Source organism: Microcaecilia unicolor, chromosome 4 (assembly GCF_901765095.1).
Source record: "Microcaecilia unicolor chromosome 4, aMicUni1.1, whole genome shotgun sequence".
NCBI lineage: Eukaryota > Metazoa > Chordata > Amphibia > Gymnophiona > Siphonopidae > Microcaecilia > Microcaecilia unicolor.
Genome location: NC_044034.1, coordinates 332,720,797 through 332,744,213, shown reverse-complemented (window position 1 = coordinate 332,744,213; position 23,417 = coordinate 332,720,797). Strand labels below are relative to the sequence as shown.

The 23,417-nt window shown below is 43.9% G+C and overlaps 1 protein-coding gene across 3 annotated transcripts in view; it reads right to left on the bottom strand.

Annotated features, from left to right (window-relative positions):
• The window catches only part of SLC39A14 (solute carrier family 39 member 14), a 38,604-nt gene extending 21,816 nt beyond the window's left edge, over positions 1-16,788 (bottom strand). The window contains exon 1 of one of the 3 annotated variants that reach the window (XM_030202020.1): positions 16,555-16,788. The gene's annotated coding sequence lies outside the window, so the exon portion shown is untranslated. The remainder of the gene's footprint in view (positions 1-16,554) is intronic. The other 2 variants (XM_030202018.1, XM_030202019.1) reach the window with 2 other exon arrangements.
• Positions 16,789-23,417: the final 6,629 nt, after the last annotated feature.

Here is a 23,417-nt window from a genome sequence, read left to right as displayed (position 1 = left end):
CCTTTGGCCTTTGTGCAAGAATTCCTGGAGAAGTTGGGTCTGGCTGAGAGCACCACTCGTTTCCTGGTGGAGCAAGCACAGGCCAGGGACCATCCTCGGGTGGTGATAGCACGCTTCCTCAATTATGGGGATAAAATGACCATCCTGCGTGGCTACCGGACTGCATACCAGTTGGAGAGCCGAGGGTGCAAGATTTTGCTATTCAAGGACTTGTTTGTGCGGCGCCGGGTAATGGCCCCATACTGCTCTCAGCTGGTGAATCAAGGTATTTGCTTCTCCATCCAATACCCGGCCCAGGTCAAAGTTTTCATAATGGCTTGACAAAGGTGTGTGACTCTGAACAAGAACTGAAAGATTCTGTGCAATCTCTGGAGGTTCCTGGGCCGATACGTGACCCCCGCTTCCTGAGCTTCTCAATTACATCTTGGATACGGAACTTTGCTATTTGCTGAATTGCTGCAACTGACAACCTTATTGGCTGCTTCTCATGGTTTCTACGGTTCACTGCAGTTTATGATTAGACTGTTGCGACACTATTGCGCTGGACTAGAGAGCTCTACGGTGCTCCACCCCGGTATGCACCTGCCGAGCTCTGATCTATGGTCCCAGAAGGGTTGTGCCACTCTGGGTAATATCTTGCTACTCTCAGAGGGCACCTTTCCTTCTTTTGCTGATATTAGGTATAAATGGAGCCTTCCCAACACACATTACTTCACTATTTTTAAAACTGACACGATTGGGGGATGCTCCACAAAAAAGCCTCTTCTAGTCTCCACCAAGTTACTATGTAATCCCAGCCATCCACAGAATCTAGCAAAAGAGAAATAAATACCGCCCAATATTTAAAGCAATTTAACCATGTAGGAGAGGCTCCTGTCTGGTTAAATTGCTAGTGACAGCTTACGTGCTGATATTCAAGTGCCACTGAATATCACCGCAAACTGCCCTGCACTGTCTGGTTAGTGCAGGAGCAGTTCGTGGGTGGAGCCTGGGAGGAGCCTGGACTTAACTGGTTAGCAGGCATATACTAACCAATTCATTAAACAGTTAAAGTTGGGACAGCAAAAAGGGCACCAGTCTGAATATTGGCAGGTGCCCAGTTAACTTCCATCCCCCACAATCCCAATGTCCCTTCCTCCCACCCTCAATGTGAAGAAGGGCCCACTTGCTTCGGCTAATTACAGCTCCTTTTACAAAATGACTGCTGCGACCTCTAGTGGTAGTCTCATGGCTTTACACCGTCACAGCTTCCAACCAATCAACATAATGTAGTTAACTGTATCACTATCTGACCTTCATCACAATACCATAACTCATCCAGAAAGGATACAAGTACCATTTCTGTTCCATGGAAAGGAAACCCTGGAAACTAGAGTGACATTTATCTAACAGTCCTTCTGCCTCCATATAACTCATTAACTTCTTATCTACCACCACCTTATTACTTTTCCCAAAAGAGGGAAATTTGAAATTGGATGGGAAAAAGAAATCAGGTGAAATTCTATTAAGAACAGAAGGGAATCGCCATCTGCTTTAACTTATTTTCTGTTTTCAACAAAAGCATTAACCAAAAACAGCAACATCTGTAAACAAAGGGCCTGTTGCATACCTCGTCAAACCAAACAGAAAGATGCAGCTTTCAATGACTGCAGAACTTCCTTCATTAATTCTAAAATAGCACGAATGATCTCCAAGCCTTTAATACAAATACAGTGCACTCCTTTTAAGTGCACGTTGGATAAGCGCATGCTCTGTTTAACTGCATGCCGTACTTCAGTCCCGTTTTTGGCACCATCAATTTCTATGGGGACAAACTTCGGTTTAGCGCACCACTGAGCAAGATTCGCTTATATGCATGGTTTAAGACCGCTCCTCTGCAGGAAAGACTCCACATAAGCGCACGCACGGAATGTGGAAGCCGATTGGCACGTGACAAAGGGGCAATAAATTTGAAATCTCATTGGTTAACTGCCACAGGCAGAATAAGTGAAAGAAAGTTTTTAACACTGGCTGAACGAACAGGTAAAAATGCACCGGGGGGGGGGGGGGGGGGGGGTGTCGCACTGCACCGGTGGGGGGGGGGGGGTAGTTTCGCCGGGGTGGGGGGGGGGGGCCACATCGACGATCCACCCCGGGTGTCAGCCAGGCTAGGAACGCCACTGGCTGAAAATTGGGTTGTTTCGGTTCTTCCTACCATCTTGAACGAGTTTGTACCTCCTGACATTTTCAATGCTGATGAAAACGGTCTCTACTGGCGAGCAATACCTGATGGAACACTTGCATTCAAACAAGCCGAAACTACAGGAAGTAAAACATCAAAGCACCGACTGACGATCCTCCTTTGCTGCAATATGGATGGGAGTGAGAAGTTGGAACCACTCGTCATTGGAAAGAGCAAAAAGCCCCATTGCTTCAAGAATGTTAAGCGACTTCCTGTGTCATACGAGGCTAATGCAAATTCATGGATGACTGGGGAAATCTGGAAGCAGTGGCTAAAGAAGTTAGACACTAGAATGCAGGCACAAAAGCGTCAGATTTTGTTGCTTTATGATAATTGTGCTGCACACAGTGATGATGTCAGGCTGTCTAATGTCAAGGTGGTCTTCCTGCCACCAAATACTACCTCTCTGATACAACCTATGGATCAGGGCATAATAGTCAATTTCAAAAAACATTATCGGGCTCTTGTGCTACGTCGTCTCATGAGCGTTATGGATGACCAGACTGGCAAGGATAAACGTGCTGTTGAACTGGCTCGTAATCTATCACTGTTGGATTCCCTACATATGCAGAAAGAAGCCTGGAATCTTATTACACAAGTAACCATTGTGAGCTGCTATAAGCAGGCAAGCTTTGTTAAGGATGTGGAGAGGGAGGAAACAGATGCAGCTGTTGCAAACATGTCAGATGAACAGGCTATTGACATCCCAACCGGTGTTACTCAAGAGGAGTTTCATCACTACGTAGCTGTTGATTACGATCTACAAACAGCTGACAACAGCACTGATGTCGAGATATGCGCCTACACGCAGGCAACGGCTGATGATGAAACAGATGATGAAATGAGCAGTGAGGCACATGCTGACGAAATTCAACAACCTCCTGTCACTTTTGCAAGAGCGATGGAGAGTCTCAACACCGTGCAGGCTTATCTGGAGGCCACTGGATGTCAGTGCTATGACAGTTTTAACCGTCTGGCAGACGTAGTCTATGGAACTCACAGACACAATAGTGTACAGAGGACTATGACTGATTACTTCAAGTAAGCCTAACGTCAGTTAATGGAGACTGTATAACGTCAGTTAACGGAGACTGTATACTGTACCTATTGTAACCAGGTACCTTTCTTGTGCAGCCAAGGATAGAACAATCTCCTCCAGCCACAGGCTCCCGGTACATTGAAGAAATAGATGTCCACCAGTAACTTCAATCTTAAGGACTTTTATTCCATACAGGCTTCTAGTACACAGTTCCAACAGCAGCATCCACCTTCAATCTTAAGCACATATAAGCCACCTGAAAGTGAGTGGCAAATAGTCCCCTTTAAGCAGCAGGCTATCAGCACATACCAGGACTCAATACAGGCTTACAGTCAGCTCCAGTCTGGGCTCTTTATCCAGTGCACAATAAACAGTAGTTCAATTCCCAAGACAAACAGTTCTTTCAGTTCATCATCACAGTTCAGTCACCAAGAAGCAGTTTCTACCTTCTATCCTCTTTACCTTCAGGAGAGTTCAATACTTTAGGGACTCCCTCTACCCAAGGAATTTCAGCCTGCTTCAGTACTTTAGGGACCTCCCTGCCCAAGGGTTTTCAGCCTGCAAATACTTTAGGGATCTCCCTGCCCAAGGGTTTTCAGCCTGCAACTGCTTCTCTCCTTCTGCTTCTCTCTCCTGAACTGAACTGCTGGGACTCCTTCCCACCTGCCTAATCAATCCCTAGCTTCAGCTACCACACCAATCATTCTCCTTCCATTAGCTTCCCCACGTCCATACCATGTCTTCCCCGATTGCAGCTAGGAGTCCAATCCGGGTTCTTCATCTCACCCTCTGGCTCCTTGCCTGCAATGCCTTCTGGGACTTGTATTTCAGACTGAAACTGCCTTAACCCAACTATCCTGGATGTGACTTTATCACAGTATAATAAACAGTACTGTACATATGTTTATCAGATGTCAAGCTTCTTTGGGTCGCAACGGTTAAGTGCACGCTCTGGTTAACTGCATGTATTTCTTTGGTCCCAGACCCTTGCACTTAAGCGGATTGCACTGTATATATTCACTTCATAACATTATTGATGCACGTCTAACAGGTTACACTCTGAGATTTACATTAAAACTACCAGACGGCCATATATAATTCACATTTAAAACCTCTAAAAGAGGAGATCATGTGATGTGCTTGGCGGAGGTGGTCACGTTTCTCCTCTGCTCCAGGGTGTCCCACCAAGCTGACTCCAGGATTGACTAAGGTCTTTTCTCCAAATTTTAAAAAACCTCTTCTCTTTCTTGACATAGGATGGTACTACTATATGCCATCTTATAGTCTGGCTATTCTCTCTTGCACCATCTGTGGCCAAGTTGTCTCAACCAACATTTTTCTTCCTGTAATTCTTTAGAACGCCAATGGGTCCTGGCATCACATGACTGGTTTCTTTCCATAGGACTTGATGTGCTATTGCAATAACTGCAACTACTCCTCCCTCTCCTTCTCTGCCCATATCCAGCAGACAACCAAGACCTGTTTCTTCTTTCTCTATAACATCAGCAAAATTCGCCCTTTCCTCTCCGAGCACACCATCCGAACTCTCATCCACTCTCTCATTACCTCTTGCCTTGACTACTGCAACCTACTCCTCACTGGCCTCCCACTTAGCCATCTATCCCCCCTTCAGTCCGTTCAGAACTCTGCTGCATGTCTTATCTTCCGCCTGGACCGATATACTCATATCACCCCTCTCCTCAAGTCACTTCACTGGCTTCCAATCAGGTACCGCATACAGTTCAAGCTTCTCCTACTAACCTACAAATGCACTCAATCTGCAGCCCCTCCTTACCTCTTTACCCTCATCTCCCCTTACGCTCCTACCCGTAACCTCCGCTCACAGGACAAATCCCTCCTCTCAGTACCCTTCTCCACCACCGCCAACTCCAGACTCCGCCCTTTCTGCCTCGCCTCACCCTATGCTTGGAATAAACTCCCTGAGCCCATACGCCAAGCCCCCTCCCTACCTATCTTCAAATCCTTGCTCAAAGCCCACCTCTTCAATGTCGCTTTCGGCACCTAACCATTGTACCTCTATCCAGGAAATCTAGACTGCCTCAATCTTGATTGACTGCACTTTTTGTCCTTTAGATTGTAAGCTCCTTTGAGCAGGGACTGTCCTTCTTTGTTAATTGTACAGCGCTGCGCAACCCTGGTAGCGCTTTAGAAATGTTAAATAGTAGTAGTGATTAAGGAGGATTCCCACAGTTGACTAACTGCTCAATGTCTAGTTCTTTAGGGGCCCTCATTCCTAAACGGCTAGCCTTTCTGCAGTGCCTCTTGATCTAGAGGTAGATTAGAACAGTCCCTATCAAAATGCTTAAGTGCAACCCTATTCTGCAACAAATATCTGAATGTAATTTTAAAATGATGATTCAACCAAGGCACACAATGAGGGGAATTTTCAATTTTCATTAGTCTGAATTACATTTAATTAGTTTCTAAGAAGCAAACCCTAAATAAATTTCAAATTACAACAGTCAAAAGATCATTATATTCATCTAATATCCCTAATGCCTTAAGAAGTTTTAATTAAACAAATCTATAATATTAAGATGCAGACAGTAGTCCAGCAACGAGAAGGGTGCTATTCAGTCTTTTGCATTGAGTGTCACATGTATGATTATCTCCCATTTGGTGAGATGTCATATGTGTGTGCTCGATGCAAAGAGCTCCTAGGTCTCATATAATGAGTCCGTTCTCTTGAGTAGTGGAGGAGCTGAGGGAGACAGAGAGGTACATAGAGGAGACCTACAGGGACGTTGTAGAGAAGTCCCACCTCTAATCTAGCAGCTCCTGTGCTGACTTGGAAGGGGGAGGCCTCCTAAAAGGACAGCATCGCCCTGGTGAAGCTGGAAGTAATCCTGTAGACAGGACCAGCACACCAGGGAATGCAATATCCTCTCGCACCGAGGATGTGTCTCCAGGAGCTACTGCCCAGGTGGGAAGAGATAGGACAGCTGTTGTAGTGGGTGATTCGATTATTAGGCATGTAGATAGCTTGGTGGCTGGTGGACATGAGGATCGCCTGGTGACTTGCCTGCCTGGTGGAAAGATGGCGGACCTTACACATCACCTAGATAGGATTTTAGATAGTGCTGGGGAGCAGCCGGCTGTCTTGGTGCATGTGGGTACCAATGACATAGGAAAATGTGGGAGAGAAGTTCTGGAAGCCAATTTTAGGCTCTTAGGTAGAAAGCTCAAATCCAGAACCTCTAGGGTAGCATTTTCTGAAGTGCTACCTGTTCCACATGTAGGGCCCAAGAGACAGGCAGAGCTCCAGAGTCTCAATGCGTGGATGAGACGATGGTGCAGGGAGGAGGGTTTTAGATTTGTTAGGAACTGGGCAACATTCTGGGGAAAGGAAAGCCTATTCCGAAAGGATGGGATCCACCTTAACCAGGGTGGGACCAGGATGCTGGCATCAGCGTTTAAAAAGGAGATAGAGCAGCTTTTAAACTAGAGACTGGGGGGAAGGCCGACAGTTGCTTAAAAGCGCATGGTTCAGAATAAAGTAGCTTTTAAAGATATCACCAAAACAGAGAAGCTAGGGTATCCCGATAGTGAGGTTGCAAAACAGACCATAGTAGATCAGGTGTCCTTAAATAAAAATCAGACAAAACATTGCAATTTAATACAGTCAAGTACTGAGCATGATTGTCAGCTTTGTGAGTCCCTGTGCCGAGCAGTGATCCCGAGTACAAGGACTTCAGTCCCGGATTCTGCTTGGCAGCCGAGCAACCCCAAAGTTCACCTGTGGTGACCGCTGTTCCCCGGGAGATGAGCCCCCAGGTGCGGGCGGCCAACAGGACTTACACAAAGAGACAAGAGGCGGGGCCACGGGCAGGTAGCAGATGGGAAAGTAGACCAGGCTCGGGCAACGTGTTACAGGCAGGCAGCAGACAAGAGAATAGACCAGGTCCAAGCAGCGTCGTATGGGCTGGCAGCAGACAAGAGAGTAGTCCAGGTATAAGCAAGGTCTCACAGGCAGGCAGCAGACAAGAGAGTAATCCAGGTATAAGCAAGGTCTCACAGGCAGGCAGCAGACAGGAGAGTGATCCAGGTATAAGCAAAGTCTCACAGGCAGGCAGCAGACAAGAGAGTAGACCGGGTCCAAGCAGCGTCATAAGGGCAGGCAGCAGACAAGAGAGTAATCCAGGTATAAGCAAGGTCTTACAGGCAGGCAGCAGACAAGAGAGCAACCCAGGGACAAGCAAGGTCTCACACCAGAGACACAAGCAAGACGGCAGTAAACAGAATGCTTACCGGGTCGAAGCTGAAGCAACGAGGGAGAGGGAAGGTTCCTAGAAATAGTATAAGCATCTGACGTCAGGACCGCGGGGGAGCGCCGGATCACGCTGGGAAGGAGAGCAGCGTCGTGCAGGGGCATTAACAACGGGAGGTCCCAGGCAAGCGTCTGACGTCAGCAGGCCACGGGGGAGCACCGAATTGCTATGGCGGCGTGAAGGGCCCAACCGGGATCAAGATGAGGGATGTGAAGGTGAGGAACGTGACAATGATGCAAATAGGAACAACAAACATAGTTTGAAATGTCTATACGCAAATGCCAGAAGCCTAAGAAATAAGATGGGAGAGTTAGAATATATTGCACTAAATGAAAAATTAGATATAATAGGAATCTCTGAGACCTGGTGGAAGGAGGATAACCAGTGGGATACTGTCATACCGGGGTACAAATTATATCGTAGTGATAGGGTGGATTAAATTGGTGGAGGGGTAGCATTGTACGTTAAGGAAGGCCTTGAATCAAATAATGATAGGAGTCTACTACTGTCTGCCTGGCCAGGATGCACAGACGGATGTATAAATGTTATCGGAAATTAGGGAGGCTAACAAACTGGGCAACACCATAATAATGGGTGATTTCAATTACCCCGATATTGACTGGGTAAATGTAACATCAGGGCATGCTAGGGAGGTAAAATTCCTTGAAGAAATCAAGGACTGCTTTTATGGAGTAGCTGGTACAGAAGCCAAAAAGAAAAGGAAAAATTCTAGACCTAGTCCTTAGTGGATCGCATGATCTAGTGTGGGAGGTAACGGTGTTGGGGCCGCTTGATAACAGTGATCATAATATGATCAGATTTGATATTAGCTTTGGAGTAAGTACTCACAGGATATCCAATACGTTAGAATTTAACTTTCAAAAAGGAGACTATGATAAAATGAGGAGAACAGTGAAAAAAAAACTTAGAGGAGTGGCTGCAAGAGTCAAAACTTTACATCAGGCGTGGATGCTGTTCAAAAATACCATCCTGGAAGCCCAGGCCAAATATATTCCGTGTATTAGAAAAGGAGGGAGAAAGACCAAACGACAGCCAGCATGGTTAAAAAGTGAGGTGAAGGAAGCTATTAGAGCTAAAAGAAAATCCTTCAGAAAATGGAAGAAGGAACCGACTGAAAATAATAAGAAACAGCAAAATTACAGAGCATATTCAAAAGCATGGATTAATGAGACAAAGCCAACATGGATTTAGAGAAGGGAAATCTTGCCTCACCAATCTATTACATTTCTTTGAAGGGGTGAACAAACACGTGGATAAAGGCGAGCCGGTTGATAATGTGTATCTGGATTTTCAAAAGGCGTTTGACAAAGTACCTCATGAAAGACTCCAGAGGAAATTAGAAAGTCATGGGATAGGAGGAAGAGTCCTATTGTGGATTAAAAACTGGTTAAAGGATAGAAAACAGAGAGTAGGGTTAAATGGTCAGTATTCTCAATGGAGAAGGGTGAATAGTGGGGTTCCTCAGGGGTCTGTGCTGGGACCGCTGCTTTTAACATAGTAACATAGTAACATAATAGATGACGGCAGAAAAAGACCTGCACGGTCCATCCAGTCTGCCCAACAAGATAACTCATATGTGCTACTTTTTGTGTATACCCTACTTTGATTTGTACCTGTGCTCTTCAGGGCACAGACCGTAGAAGTCTGCCCAGCACTATCCCCACCTCCCAACCACCAGCCCCGCCTCCTGCCACCGGCTCTGGCACAGACTTTTAACATATTTATAAATGATTTAGAGATGGGAGTAACTAGTGAGGTAATTACATTTGCTGACGACACAAAGTTATTCAAAGTTCTTAAATTGTGAGAGGATTGTGAAAAATTACAAGAGGACCTTACGAGACTGGGAGACTGGGCGTCTAAATGGCAGATGACTTTTAATGTGAGGACGTGCAAAGTGATGCATGTGGGAAAGAGGAACCCGAATTATAGCTACGTAATGCAAGGTTCCACGTTAGGAGTCACCGACAAAAAAGGGATCTTGGCGTTGTTGTTGATGATACGTTCAAATGCTCTGCTCAGTGTGATCCAGTGGCTAAGAAAGTAAATATTATTATTATTATTAACATTTGTATAGTGCTACCAGACGCACGCAGCGCTGAACAGAATGTTAGGTATTATTAGGAAAGGAATGGAAACAAAAGTGAGGACGTTATAATACCTTTGTATCGGTCCATGGTGCAACTGCACCTCAAATATTGTGTTCAATTCTGGTCACCGAATCTCAAAAAAGATATAGTGGAATTAGAAAAGGAACAGAGAAGGGCGACAAAAATGATAAAGGGGATGGGACGATTTCCCTATGAGGAAAGGCTGAAGCGTCTAGGGCTCTTCAGCTTGGAGAAGAGATGGCTGAGGGGAGATATGATAGAGGTCTATAAAATAATGAGTGGAGTGGAACGGTTAGACGTGAATCGTTTGTTTACGCTTTCCAAAAATACTAGGACTAGGGGGCATACGATGAATCTACAAAGTAGTAAATTTAATACGAATTGGAGAAAATGTTTCTTCACTCAATGTGTAATTAAACTCTGGAATTCGTTGCCAAAGAATGTGGTAAAGGTGGTTGGCTTAGCAGGGTTTAAAAAGGTTCTGGGTGGCTTCCTAAAGGAAAAGTCCATAGACCATTATTAAATTGACATGGGAAAATCCACTGCTTATTTCTGGGATAAGCATCATAAAATGTATTGAGCTTTCTGGGAGCTTTCCAGGTATTTGTGACCTAGACTGACCACTGTTGGAAACAGGATACTGGTCTTGACGGACCTTTGGTCTGTCCCAGTGTGGCAATACTTATGTACTTATCCAGTTACATGTGTCAAACCTTCTCACTGCACGAAAATTAAAAATGTAAAAGGTGACCTTTTACATGGGTGGCAGAATTCACCACCTGTAAATGCTCCAATGTCAATATTGATGTAAGGAAATCTCCAACCTGACTAGGTATTGGTACCTCATCCATATGCGTGTTGAAATCACCTAAAGAGTAATTAATTTTACATGGTCAAAATTCAAAGACAGTCATTCTAAAAACAGATAAATGTCTCTATTGACATGTTTTGGAGGAATACACAAACACCTCAGCACCTATTACACATAATGAGAACATTTGAGTGTTAAGAGTGATTCTGCCATCTCTTTCCAAGCAAACAAGTCTCAAGCGATAATCAGGACCCCACTCTGTGGCCTAACAACCATTGCTGACTGCATACCCCATAGCATCAGAGTCAGCAAGCCAAATCTCAGTGCCACCAAAAATACTGATATCTTCACCTAATTTATTTAGATTTAATTAAATATGTGTTCATTAGTGCAAGTTTTAAATTGAGGAATGTCTCTAATATTGTCACTTATAACCAGTCAGCCTGGGGCATGAATGTGTGGGGAATGAAGGAGTAACCTAATGGTTAGAGCAGCAGGCTGAGAACCAGGGGAACCTGATTCAAATCCCACTGCAGCTCCTTGTGATCTTGGGCAAGTCACTTAACTCTTCATTGTCTCAGGTACAAACTTACATTATGAGCCCTCCAGGGACCGAAAAATGCCAACTGCATCTGAATGTACACTGTTTCGAAAACTTGCAGTATGTAAGAAATTTAAAATGCATGGTCTGCTGAACTACAATTTCTACGGACTGAGTAAACCAGCCATCTTGCTCAAAATACTGGATTACTTGTATATATTGAGTGGTTTTATTCTCAATAGCAGCAAGATACACAGCACATTAATAAAAGCATCATGGAAAACAGACAAGCCTCTCCATACCAACCACTGCACCCAAAATTGTTTAATAAAGAGCCCAAATTAACACAAAGGGCTGCACATCTTTGTTGGCACACTGCAGGGGAACAGCTTCTTGTAAGGTGATAGGTCGTCTTGTGATAACATCGCTAGCAATACAGAGCTCACTGTCCTCTAGCAAATTAAAGTACATGGACCTCAGATCACATTAATTTCCCAGAAACTAATGTTGCTAGCAACTAGAAACACTTAAAATATATATATATATATATATATATATATATATATATATATATATATATATATATATTTTTTTTTTTTTTTTTTTTTTTTTAATGCATAATTAAGCTGTGGAATGTTTTTCCAAAGTATGCGGACACAGTTAATAGCACAGCTGGATTTACAATAACTTTCTAGAAGTCAGGTTCATTAACATGTATTAGCTAAGCAGACAAGAATCAACTTATGGTACGTCTGCAAACGAGAACAGGGAAGTGATCATCCTGGATTGACACTGTTAAGAGACAGGATGTTGGGCTCAATGAACTATTGGTCTGACATATTTTGATAGTCCATTTCAATTTACATAAGAACATCAGAACACCCTGATACAACCAAAATACACAATGAAGACACAGCTGTACTCCAAGTCATCCCAAAGCAACAACAGCTGACAAGAAACCTCCGGAGCAAAATCAGCTGGATATGCCACAAACAGATTGAGAACTACAAGGTATGCTGAATGAGCAATGAGACAAGAACAACACAGAAGCTACACTGGCTTCCTGTACAGGAGCGTATAATTTTTAAAATTTGTACCCTAGTTCATAAGGTCCTCTATGGAGCAGCCCCAGCATATATGGATGCCCTTGTCAACTTACCACCAAGAAACTCACTTAGAACTGCTCGTTCTTACTTAAACCTTCAATTTCCCTGCGTGTTCTGGACTCAAGTATAAAACCACATAGGCTTCCACCTTTTCCTATGTCAGAACTCATTGGTGGAATGCGTTACCTAAATCGGTAAAAATGGTTCAAGATCATTTGACTTTCAGGAAGTCTCTCAAGACCTACTTATTTGGGCAAGCTTACCCTAAAGATCCTTTCTTGCCTCAATTATTCCTGGACTCCGACCCCTCTAGTGATCTTGCGGACTTACCTACGTTTCTTTCCTATCCCTTTACCTTTTCGTCCCACTTATTCCTTTCCATTTATTGCACTCGCCTGTTTGCTACTTAAATGTTGTAAGCCACATTGAGCCTGCCAGCGGTGGGAAATTGTGGGGTATAAGTGCTGTAAAATAAATAAATAAATAAAGATATAAAATATTTTAAAGAGAATTAGGAACACTTTTACTAAAGCGCATAGGTGCCTATGCGCGCCCAACGTGTGCCAAATTGGAACTACCGCCTAGCTACCGAGTGTCCCGGGTGGTAATTCTATTTTTGACGTGCGACCAAAACACGCAGTAGAAAATATTTTCTAGCGCGTGGCACTCACCCGGCGGTAATCGGTTAGCGTGTGAGACCTTACCGCTAAGTCAATGGGTGGCGGTAAGGTCTCAGGCCGAAAATGGACGCACACTGGCTTTAATTTTGCCGCACATCCATTTTCTGCCACAACAAAAAATATGCCTTTTTTTCAGCTGTGCTGAAAAGTTGACCTGCGCGCGTACAAAACACACACCTACACCAGCGCAGGCCACTTTTTGTCGCGCCTTAGTAAAAGGGCCCCTTAAAGAGAATAATAAATAGAAAAGTGAATGAATAGCAAGACTGGCAGAAGTGAGCTGAGGATTGCTGCCCCCACAGGAATAAGATATGCAGTGCTGTGTCAGATCACTAATACATCAAGCTCAGGACGCTGCCTCTAACCATTGGCCCTTCCAGATCACTTGGAACTAGCTAGCAGTTCTTAACAGGGAGATCCTTTCTCTTTTGTTCACTCCCAGAAATAGGGAGTAATTACTTTATCTCAGGGGCGTAGCTAGACCTCGGCGGGAGGGGGGGTCCAGAGCCTGAAGTGTGTGGGGGGGGCACAGTTTAGCCTGCCTCCCCCAGCCGCTGACCCCCACCACCACTTTTACCCTCCCCCCGCCAGGTATCTTTGCTGGCAGGGGGTCCCCAACCCCCACCAGCCGAAGTCATCTTCAGCGCCGGTCTCCGGCACCTTCGCTGATCTGTTTCTGTCAGTCCTGACTCCTGAACGGGGCTACATACAGGACGTGCAAGCAGGATGTCAGGAGTCAGGACTGAGAGAAACAGATCAGCGAAGGTGCCAGAAACCGGCGCTGAAGAAGACTTTGGCTGGTGGGGATTGGGGACCCCCACCAGAAAAGGTACCTGGCGGCGGCAGGGTCAAAAGTGGTGGGGAAGGGTCAGCAGCGGGGGGGGGGGGGGGGGGGTTGAAATAAGAGGGGACCAGAGCTAAATCTGTGGGGGCCCATGCCCCCGTGGCCCCAACTAGCTACGCCCCTGCTTTATCTACCTGGCTAATAATTATTAATGAGCCTGACCTCCAGAAAGTATCCAATATCCAAGCTTATTTTAAACCTTAGCTATCTTACTAGCCTGGACCACATCATCTGGTAACAAATTCAACTCCTTAACTGTGCACTCACTGAAAACAAAAATAGTTTCTTAAAATAATGTGGCACAGGCTCTCTCTTGAAAGGTAAAGATATCTTCTAGAAAACCACTATAACACAAACACTGGAGCACAGAATAATATATATCTCCAGCACACAATATATGGCTGATTTGTATGATCCTGTTAGACAACTCTGAGGACACTAATTTGTAAAGAAAAAATGTATTACACATGCATTTCCCCATGTAAGCCGCATTAAGCCTGCCATGAGTGGGAAAAGTGTGGGGTACAAATGTAACAAAAATAAAATAGCTACTATTGGAGATTCTACATGGAACGTTGCTACTATTGGAGATTCTACATGGAATGTTGCTATTCCACTAGCAACATTCCATGTAGAAGGCTGCGCAGGCTTCTGTTTCTGTGAGTCTGACGTCCTGCACGTATGTGCAGGACGCCAGACTCACAGAAGCAGAAGCCTGCGCGGCCACATTGGTGGAATAGCAACATTCCATGTAGAATCTCAAATAGTAGCAACAGTGGAGGAGTGGCCTAGTGGTTAGGGAGGTGGACTTTGGTCCTGGGGAACTGAGTTCAATTCCCACTTCAGGCACAGGCAGCTCCTTGTGACTCTGGGCAAGTCACTTAACCCTCCATTGCCCCATGTAAGCCGCATTGAGCCTGCCATGAGTGGGAAAGCGCGGGGTACAAATGTAACAAAAAAAAAAAGTGGATGTCATGGATAACAAGAAGAGTCTAGTATCAGGGCCAGGTGTGTGACCTGTGCAGGCACATGGGGCATCATACACAAGGGGGCACTGCCACGTTGGCATCTCCTTCCTATGTCCTTCTACACCACGTGGGCACGAGGAAAAAGAGAGATAGGAAACTGGAGGAAAGTGTGGGACTGAGCATAGGAGCCGGTGCTCTGGGTGCTTGAGCACTCCCAACACTGAACAAACTCCTAGGTTGTGTCCAGGGAGAGGTCATTTCCATTGGCTTTAGCACCTTCAATCATTTTGAGAAGTTGGCTCCTGTGGGACTGGGCAGAGAACAGAGAAGGGGACACGGGGTAGAAGAGAGAAGGGGACGCTGTGCTGGAGCCACAACCACCACTGAGGTTGGTGTTGTGTCCCAGCTGCCACCACTGAAGGCAGGAGAAGGGGATGCAAATTTCAGTTTACAAAAACTGAAAGAGAAAACCAAAGACTTCCACAAAGCAACCTGGAAGAAACAGCCAAGGGAGTGGAAGGATATAAAGTATCAAGAGACCACAGGTCAGAAAAATAGATGTAATCAAACAAGTCCCAGTCACGTTAACTCTACACAGCCTGTGTTTTGGCTCCATCAGGAGTTAACTGATGAATCATCTCTCAATATATGCGTGTCAAAATCAAAAAGTCAAAGAACTGTGTTTGTCACACTTGCCGTCTTCGGAAACACACACATGTGTGAATGCTGCAACCTACAAGCACAGTTCTTCGACTTTTTTTTTATTCTGACTCATATATTGAGAGAGGATTCAGCGGTCAACTTCTGATGAAGGCTTTTGGAGCAGAAACACGGTCATTTCCTTCAATTTCAGTTTACACCAGGGCACCTCTTAAACTAAAACCAGCCTTGCCCACTCCCACACTTGATGACTTTACCCTGCTGCATTAGTCCACTGGAGATAATAAGCCACCAAAAGCACACTCACTGCAGGATAATAGCATTGATGGCAAAAGTCAAACTTCCTGCCTGCAGTGGAAAATCACTCAGTTCAAGATGTGACCTGTGGCACAAGAAGTACAAGCCCTGATAAGCTTCTGGGAAAACTGCAGGACCTAACACTATTAATAGAGCCCAGCCTGGCACACTCAGATGCAAGGGAAGAAGCAGAAGGACACCTAGATAAGAGAGGAAAGATCTGTAAGCATGCAGGCAGCAGTGACACCCAACAGCTTCCACTGAACACCTATCAAACAGTCTCTGCCCTGTTCGTATTCCTCCTGAACATTCAACAAATACCTACTTCTGTAGGCTGACTGGAAGAAGACCCCACCATTTTCCATCCAAGTACCCATTAACCACCCCTTCACCAAATCTGTCAATGCAGCATCCAAGGGCTGATGCGCCCTCTTTCTGTAACCCCCCCCCCCCCTGATTGCTCTCTCTTTCTTTCTGTGCTCCCATCCCGCGGCTCATGTGCTTTCGCTCTTTCCCATATGTCCCACCCCATCCCCATCCCTCAAGGGCTGATGCTCTCTCACACTCCCTCAAGAGCTGATGCTCTCTCACACTCTCTGTACCCTTCAGAGGATGATATGCTCATTCTCTATCTGGCATCGACCCCTCCCCCCCCCCCCCCCCCCCCCCGGAGTGATGCACTCTCACTCTTTTGCTCCATCCAGGAGCTGATAGGCTCAGTCTATTTTTCTACCTACCAGGAGCAGATGCACTCACACTCTGTCTTGCTGTTCCCCTCCATCATGAGCGGATGCTCTCTCTTTCATTCGTTGTCCCTCCCCCCCCCCCCCCCACATGAGTTGATGTTCGTCGCAAGGGGGTTGATGCCTTCTCTTTCACCCTCTTGATGCACCCTTCCCCCCCGTTGCTTGCTAACTCTTTCTGCTCCCACCTCCAAAGGCCATCCGGAGATATTTTCTTTCTCACCCTTGAGAACTGATGCTCCTGCTCTTTCCACCCAAGGTATGATCCGTGTTCTATATCGCCTCTGGAGGCCGCGGCTCCGACGATACCTCTGCTTTGGCCAGCGATTTGTGTCCCGAGCGCTGTCCGTCCCCCTTCCTCTGTGTCTTAGCTGCTCTCTGCCCTCTATCGTGGCATAAACGTGGAGCTCGGCTCCAAGGCAAGCTTTGCACCCCGTGACGTCAGCGTGATAGCCACGCCCACGTCGAGCCTCCAAAGAAAGGCAATGAGGTTAGAGGCGAGACTGCGCAAGCAACACTTTGAGGGGGCGGGGCTAGAGTAGTGCTGTCACCTCTGTTCCAGCTGTCGCTGTTACACCTGACCACACGCACCGGCCACTGAAATAGCGGTAGATCATTCTTTTACGTAATGTCACAGCTAGAGGGCACTGACCGATGGCGTGAGCAAAGCAATAACAAAATGAAATGGAGTGGCAAACGCTTCTAATAACATTGGATCCTGCGGGGGGGGGGGGGGGGGGGGGAGGTTCCTAACTCATTAAACCTCCTAGCACTCGACACTGCTGCTTGACTGTTGACGTCCTCTCTAATTCTTCGCCAGGTCCCGCCCCCATAGCAACAGACGTCGCGTCAGTTCTTAAGGGTAGGGACAGGACCCAAAGAAGTTAGATTGAGCAAGGTTTAATAGACAGGAGACGAAGTGACGTCAATACGTTGAAACCAATTAGGTTAATCTCTGTTTCCACTCCCCCGCGCAGCCATCATCCAGTACACTCAAAACAAAGCAAGCAAGCCTATGAGCGTTGGCGTTCTTTATTTTTGGTGGCATTTTTATTTAATCTCACTTATATTTTCAAACATGCAGACTTGTGCAGTATACGGATGTACACAGAGGAAGTATTGGTTTCATCGGTTAGAGTACTAATTTGTTCTACATTTTAATCATTGTGTCATATGGAGGGGCTGGCTGTGGAGACTCCCTGTATTCGTGCAGAGATGTTTTCTAGTAAAGGGCCACCAAAACAGACATCATGTTATGAAAATCAGGTGCTTAATAATCAGACTTACTATTTATAAGTACAGTTTTAAAAAACATTAATTAGGTTGAAACAGAGCATTTAACATCTTTATTTTCGTGTGCCTACATCAAAAGAAAAAGATGGCATGTGAGAACTTGCCCCCTTTTGGTTTATGGAATGCAAAATGTACTTGCTTTTTTTTATTACTACTATTTCACAGATATGTATTGATTAATGAGGTAGGGGCATCCTTCATGCAGAAGTTCTGTCCAGAGGCAGTCTAAATGTGACAAAATTTTCCAGTTCAGCACACTACTATCCGTCACATTCATACAAAGCTAATTATGTTCAATGGAAAATAAATGTTGGCTTAGGCTGCTTGCTGTGTGAATATTCCATCACTGTTTCATTATTGATACCAAGTATTACATAAAAGGGCATTTGCTATAAACTTTGTTTTAATTCGTTTATCCAGTCCTTACATGCACATAGTTTTGCTTTTTAAATCCAAAGGTGAATCCTAAGGGTGATTGAACAATTAGGTATAAACTGTGTTGTTTGTGGGTTTTTTGTGTTTGTTTGTTTGTTTGTTTGCTTTTTTAACTTATTTTGGACTTCTTTGGGTCCTGCTGATCTGTACATCTGCTGGCTGGAATTTTGGTAATCTCATCTTTGTTAAATGTTTCAGACATATCCATGTACTTGCTTGCTCCTATGATATAACTAACTAACTTCCGTAAACTACTGAAGACCCATCTCTTTAACAAGGCATACCACAAAGATCAACAAATATGAACTCCTATACAAATACCCAGCACTGCCTTACAATATTTACTTGTTAAACTACTAGCATGTTCTATCACTATCATGTTACCCAAGATCCTTCTGTAATACTAAATGTATATTTTCTTATATGTTTCCACTATTCATGATGTATTGTAAGCCACATTGAGCCTGCAAAGAGGTGGGAAATGTGGGATACAAATGCAATAAATAAATATGACTGAATTCTATTATTCTGTCTCACTGGATTTTCAAATGTAAGCCACATTGAACCTAAGTTTGCTTGGGATAATGTGGGACATAAAAGTAAAATAAATAAAACATCCTTTATTCTCCACATTTTAAGACACTGCCTATCCAGCTGGATGGTAATTTATTTATTTATTACATTTGTATCCCACATTTTCCCACTTATTTGCAGGCTCAATGTGGCTTACATAGTACCATAAAGGCGTTTGCCAAGTTCGGTAGATAACAAATACAAGGTGATGTGGTCGAATAAGGCTCATGAGTTTTGGACGCAATGAGGATTTAAGTAGATAGCTGGGGCAGACATCCAGTTTGCAGTGGGTGTTGGAGAACCTATGGGTTGCATGAGCGACTGTTTCTGCGGTGAGGAGAGCAAAGTTTGACCATGTTCGGTCCGCTGGGTATTCTCCAAAGGTTGGATCCAAGCCATTGATGAAGTATTCGATGTCAGTGTTGTCCTTGGGAAGTGTATTGTGTAAATGTACTATTTTTTTCATTGAAGTGTTTAGCGAGTTTGTCTGCAGATGGGATGTCTGTATTGGTTGTGGTGACTCAGGTGGTGTCTAGTAGTTTATTTACGAGTTGGTAGAATTTCTTCATGTCTTTGTAGTCTGGTCCTATTTTGGTTTGGTAGTAGTAGTAGTTTATTGCATTTTTGTATTTTCTTTGTGTTTGTTTCTATGTGTTGAGTGTGTGATCATCTTTTATTTTTTTTTCCATGCTCGTTCTAGTTTCCTGGATTGTGTTTTTAGTTTTTTCAATTCATCATTGAACCATGGTATCGAGTTTTATCTACGTGATGTTCTTGTTCTCAAGGGTACTATTTTGTCTAGTATGCTTCTACATCTTTTGTCCCAGTCAGAGAGGTAACATATGGAGTCCGTTTGTGCTGTCCACTTCTTGCTCAAAGCCCACCTCTTCAATGTTGCTTTCGGCACCTAACCTTTATACCTTTCAGGAAATCTAGACTGCCCCTATTTGACTGACTGTACATTTGTCCTTTAGATTGTAAGCTCCTTTGAGCAGGGACTGTCCTTCTATGTTAAATTGTACAGCGCTGCGTAACCCTAGTAGCGCTTTAGAAATGTCAAGTAGTAGTAGTTGTTGTATATCTGTTGCCAGAATGCTTTAGGGTCTATTTGGCCTCTTGTACTATAGGTTGTGTGTTCTTGTATACGATATGATCCCTTTTTCCGCCAATTTAGGGATGTTTAGTTTGTAGTGATCGGTCCAAGGTGTTTCTGTCCATCTGATATCTGTTATTAGTAGGTTGTGGTCTGTGGATAGTTTGTGTGAGAAGAGGTCAAGTGTGTGCCCTTTGATGTGGGTAGCTTGCAGGTGTGGCCATTTGAGATTGCATGAGTAGAGGAATTCCTTACATTCTCGTACATTGGTGGAGTTTGGATCTTCTAGGTGAAGGTTTATGTCTCCTAGTACTAATATGTTGGAGTTAGTTACACAAGAATTTGCTATGAAGTCCGTGAAATTTGACTGACTTTCGTTCCAGTTACCGGATGGTCTGTAAAACAGGACGCAGTTCAGATGATCATGCAGGGATTTGTTGTGGATTTTGATTGAGGCAATTTCAAGTTGGGCTGTAATGGACTCGGCAGTGGTTTCGGTGGTGAAGTGGGAGCGGTAGATTAGTTCTATACCTCCACCTCTCTTTTCCTTTCTGGTCCAGTGAGTGATTTTGTATCCTGGAGGGCATAGGTCTAGGATTATGGGGTCCTTTTGATTGTGGATCCAGGTTTCACTGATGAAAATTAGATTAAGGTTTTCTGACATGATCCAGTCTGTTTCTGTTGTTGTTTTGTTTACCACGGATCTGGCGTTAATGTAACCCACTTGAATTTTTTGGTATGGGGTTTCTATGTTTGGTGTCATGTGGATTTTTGTTAGTTGTCGTTTCTTAGTTGGTGCGTGTTTGTTGTGACCTTTCTTTCCATTTTGTTGATGTTGTACGCATGTTGGTATTCTTTCTTTATTTTGGTTATTGCCCATTTGGTGAGGTGTGGAGTATTTGATCCGTCTTTGGTGATTCTATAGGATGGGTATGATATTGTTTTCTGCAAGTGGGATGAATAGTGTTTGATGAATGAGTGAGTTTGACTGTATTCATTTTGGTATTGGTTTGGTCTGGACTGTTAGTAGCCCATGTTCAGTAGGGAGAGAGGTATAGTTATAGGGTGAGGTTCTTATTTGAGATGACTCTTGTTAGCTAGTTGCTTCCACTGTGGAGCGTCAGCATACAGTGGAGGAGGTATTGGCACACCAGAACGCATTTGATGTGGCACAAGGAAAACAAGTTTGGTCCAGTGAAGACTAACTCAAAATAACCTGTTCCTTAGCTGGGCTCTAGTATTACCATATTGAAAATGCAACCATACCATGCATCTGTGGTTATGTTTCACTAATAACTTAACTGGCTTTCTTGAAAGGATTTTATAACCTTTGGATGCATGACTAGGAACAAAAACATATACTTATTTATTCAATATCACAATTCCACATGTATTTATTTATTTATCTATTGCATTTGTATCCCACATTTTCCCACCTATTTGCGGGTTCAGTGTGGCTTACAATACATTGTGGATGATGAAAAAACAATTTGTTACAACTCGATTTTGGATTACATTGTGAGGAGTTATGCGAAGACAAAGTCAGAGTATCGTTGAGGGAATAGAACAATGGAAAAGAACAATGGAACAATGGAAAGAAACAACGGGAAACTGATAGGGCAACAAAACAATAGTAGGAGAACATTCGGTATAACATTTTTCTGTAAGTAAGCTATAAATGTGGTAAAATTAAAGGGGGATGAGAATTCCGAAGAGAATGTATTGATGCATTACTAACAGTGTGTGTGGACTTCATGTGTTTTGATCCTTTCAATAAATTTTATCAGAGATGAGTCTTCAATAATTTGCGGAAGTTGGTTAGTTCGTAGATCGCTTTCAGGTTGCATGGTAGTGTATTCCAGAATTGCGTGCTCATATAAGAAAAGGTTGATGCGTGCAGCGCTTTGTATTTTATGCCTTTGCAATTAGGGAAGTGGAGGTTGAGGAAAGTTCGGGATGATCTTTTAGCATTTCTGGGTGGTAGGTCTATTAAGTCAGACATGTAGGCTGGGGCTTCACCGTGAATGATTTGGTGGACTAATGTGCATACTTCAAAATTAATGCGTTCCTTGAGTGTACAGCCACAAAACAACCTTTTAGGGTGGATAATGTTCACAATGAGCTCCTTTTATTATCGACCAGATAGAAGAGATAATAGTTTTCAGTTTTGGCACAGTATACGTCATCACAAGAACAAAATATTATTTATTTATTTATTTGTTTGTTTGTTACATTTGTACCCCACATTTTCCCACCTATTTGCAGGCTCAATGTGCATTACATAGTACCGTAGAAGCGTTTGCCAATTCGGTTGACAGCAGATACAAAGTTATATTGTGGTCAGATGAGGTAGGTGTGGATCAGGCGTCATGGGGTCAAAGGAAGTGAAGATTATAAATTGTCCAGTGCAATCATTAATTATGCTGTGTTGCTGGGTGCAGGGATTTATGTTGGAGTGCATTAGGGGCTTATAGAGATCTGCATGAAACAAAATATTTATTTTGATTTTGATTTATATATCCACTTGTCCCTGAAACATGCTCAAAATAGAATAAACCATTTGTGTATCTAAGATGTAAACTTCTACAACACAGATTAAGTGACAATGTGATTCCATTTGTGTCAATGAAAGGAGAGTTTAATTTTACTTCCATTTAATTTCAATATTTTCCATCTTTATAGCACCAGGCTTCCCAAGGCAGATTACAAAAACAGTTAAGATGAACCCATCAGGAAACAGGATATCCTCACTGAAATGTGTCCATCTGTATTGTATAGAACAGTGTAGAAAAATGAGCACAAAATACATAGGGGTCCTTTTACTAAGCTGTGGATCAGTGCATGTTTTTGATGCACGCTAAGGCCCCTTTTACCACAGCGGGTAAAAGGCTGTCTTTTTTTTCTCAAAAAGAAATAGTGGTGTGGTAAGGGAACCACTTGCCATGCAGCCATTTCGAGGGGAGCACTTACTGCCGCCCATTGAGGTGGCGGTAAGGGCTCCCGCACTAACCTAGTGGTAACCAGACAATTTATGCTGAGGCATCCAATTCAGAATTTATCAAATGATTCCCTCAGATCATATTTTCGACTGAGAAGAATTGGATATCATCAGCATGCATCCTGTACGACACACACAATTCCTTCAATACTTTTCCCAGAGATACATATAATCATGGTTAATTCTTTAAACATACATAACTCCTCACCCCCTCCCCCCCAGTTATCCCCTCCTCCTCTTTCTGTTAAACAACCCTCAATCATCCTCACTCTCCCAAACTTTCATAACTTATTTTCAGCAGATACACCCTGGCCTCACTCTTAATGATACCTACCATCACTTACCCTTTTTGAACACTTCTGGGCAAATTGTGGCTTACATTGTGTGCACGTTTTTTTTTTTTCCTGGACATAAGACTCTGGATCCAACTTTAAACACACACAAACACAGAAATCTTTAGACAAGGTAAGCCCGGCCGAGACACAGCCAGGCAGCTACAGACACTCAGAGGTCCTTTTACAAAGGCGCAGTAGCGTTTTTAGCACATGCTAAAAATAAGCGTGCGCTAAATACTAGAGACTATATGGGCGTCTCTAGTGTTTAGCGTGTGCTAAAAACGCTAATGCGCCTTTGTAAATGACCCCCTCAGTGTTGTTCAAAGTACTAGGTCAAAGTACTTATGTAAAAGTATAAA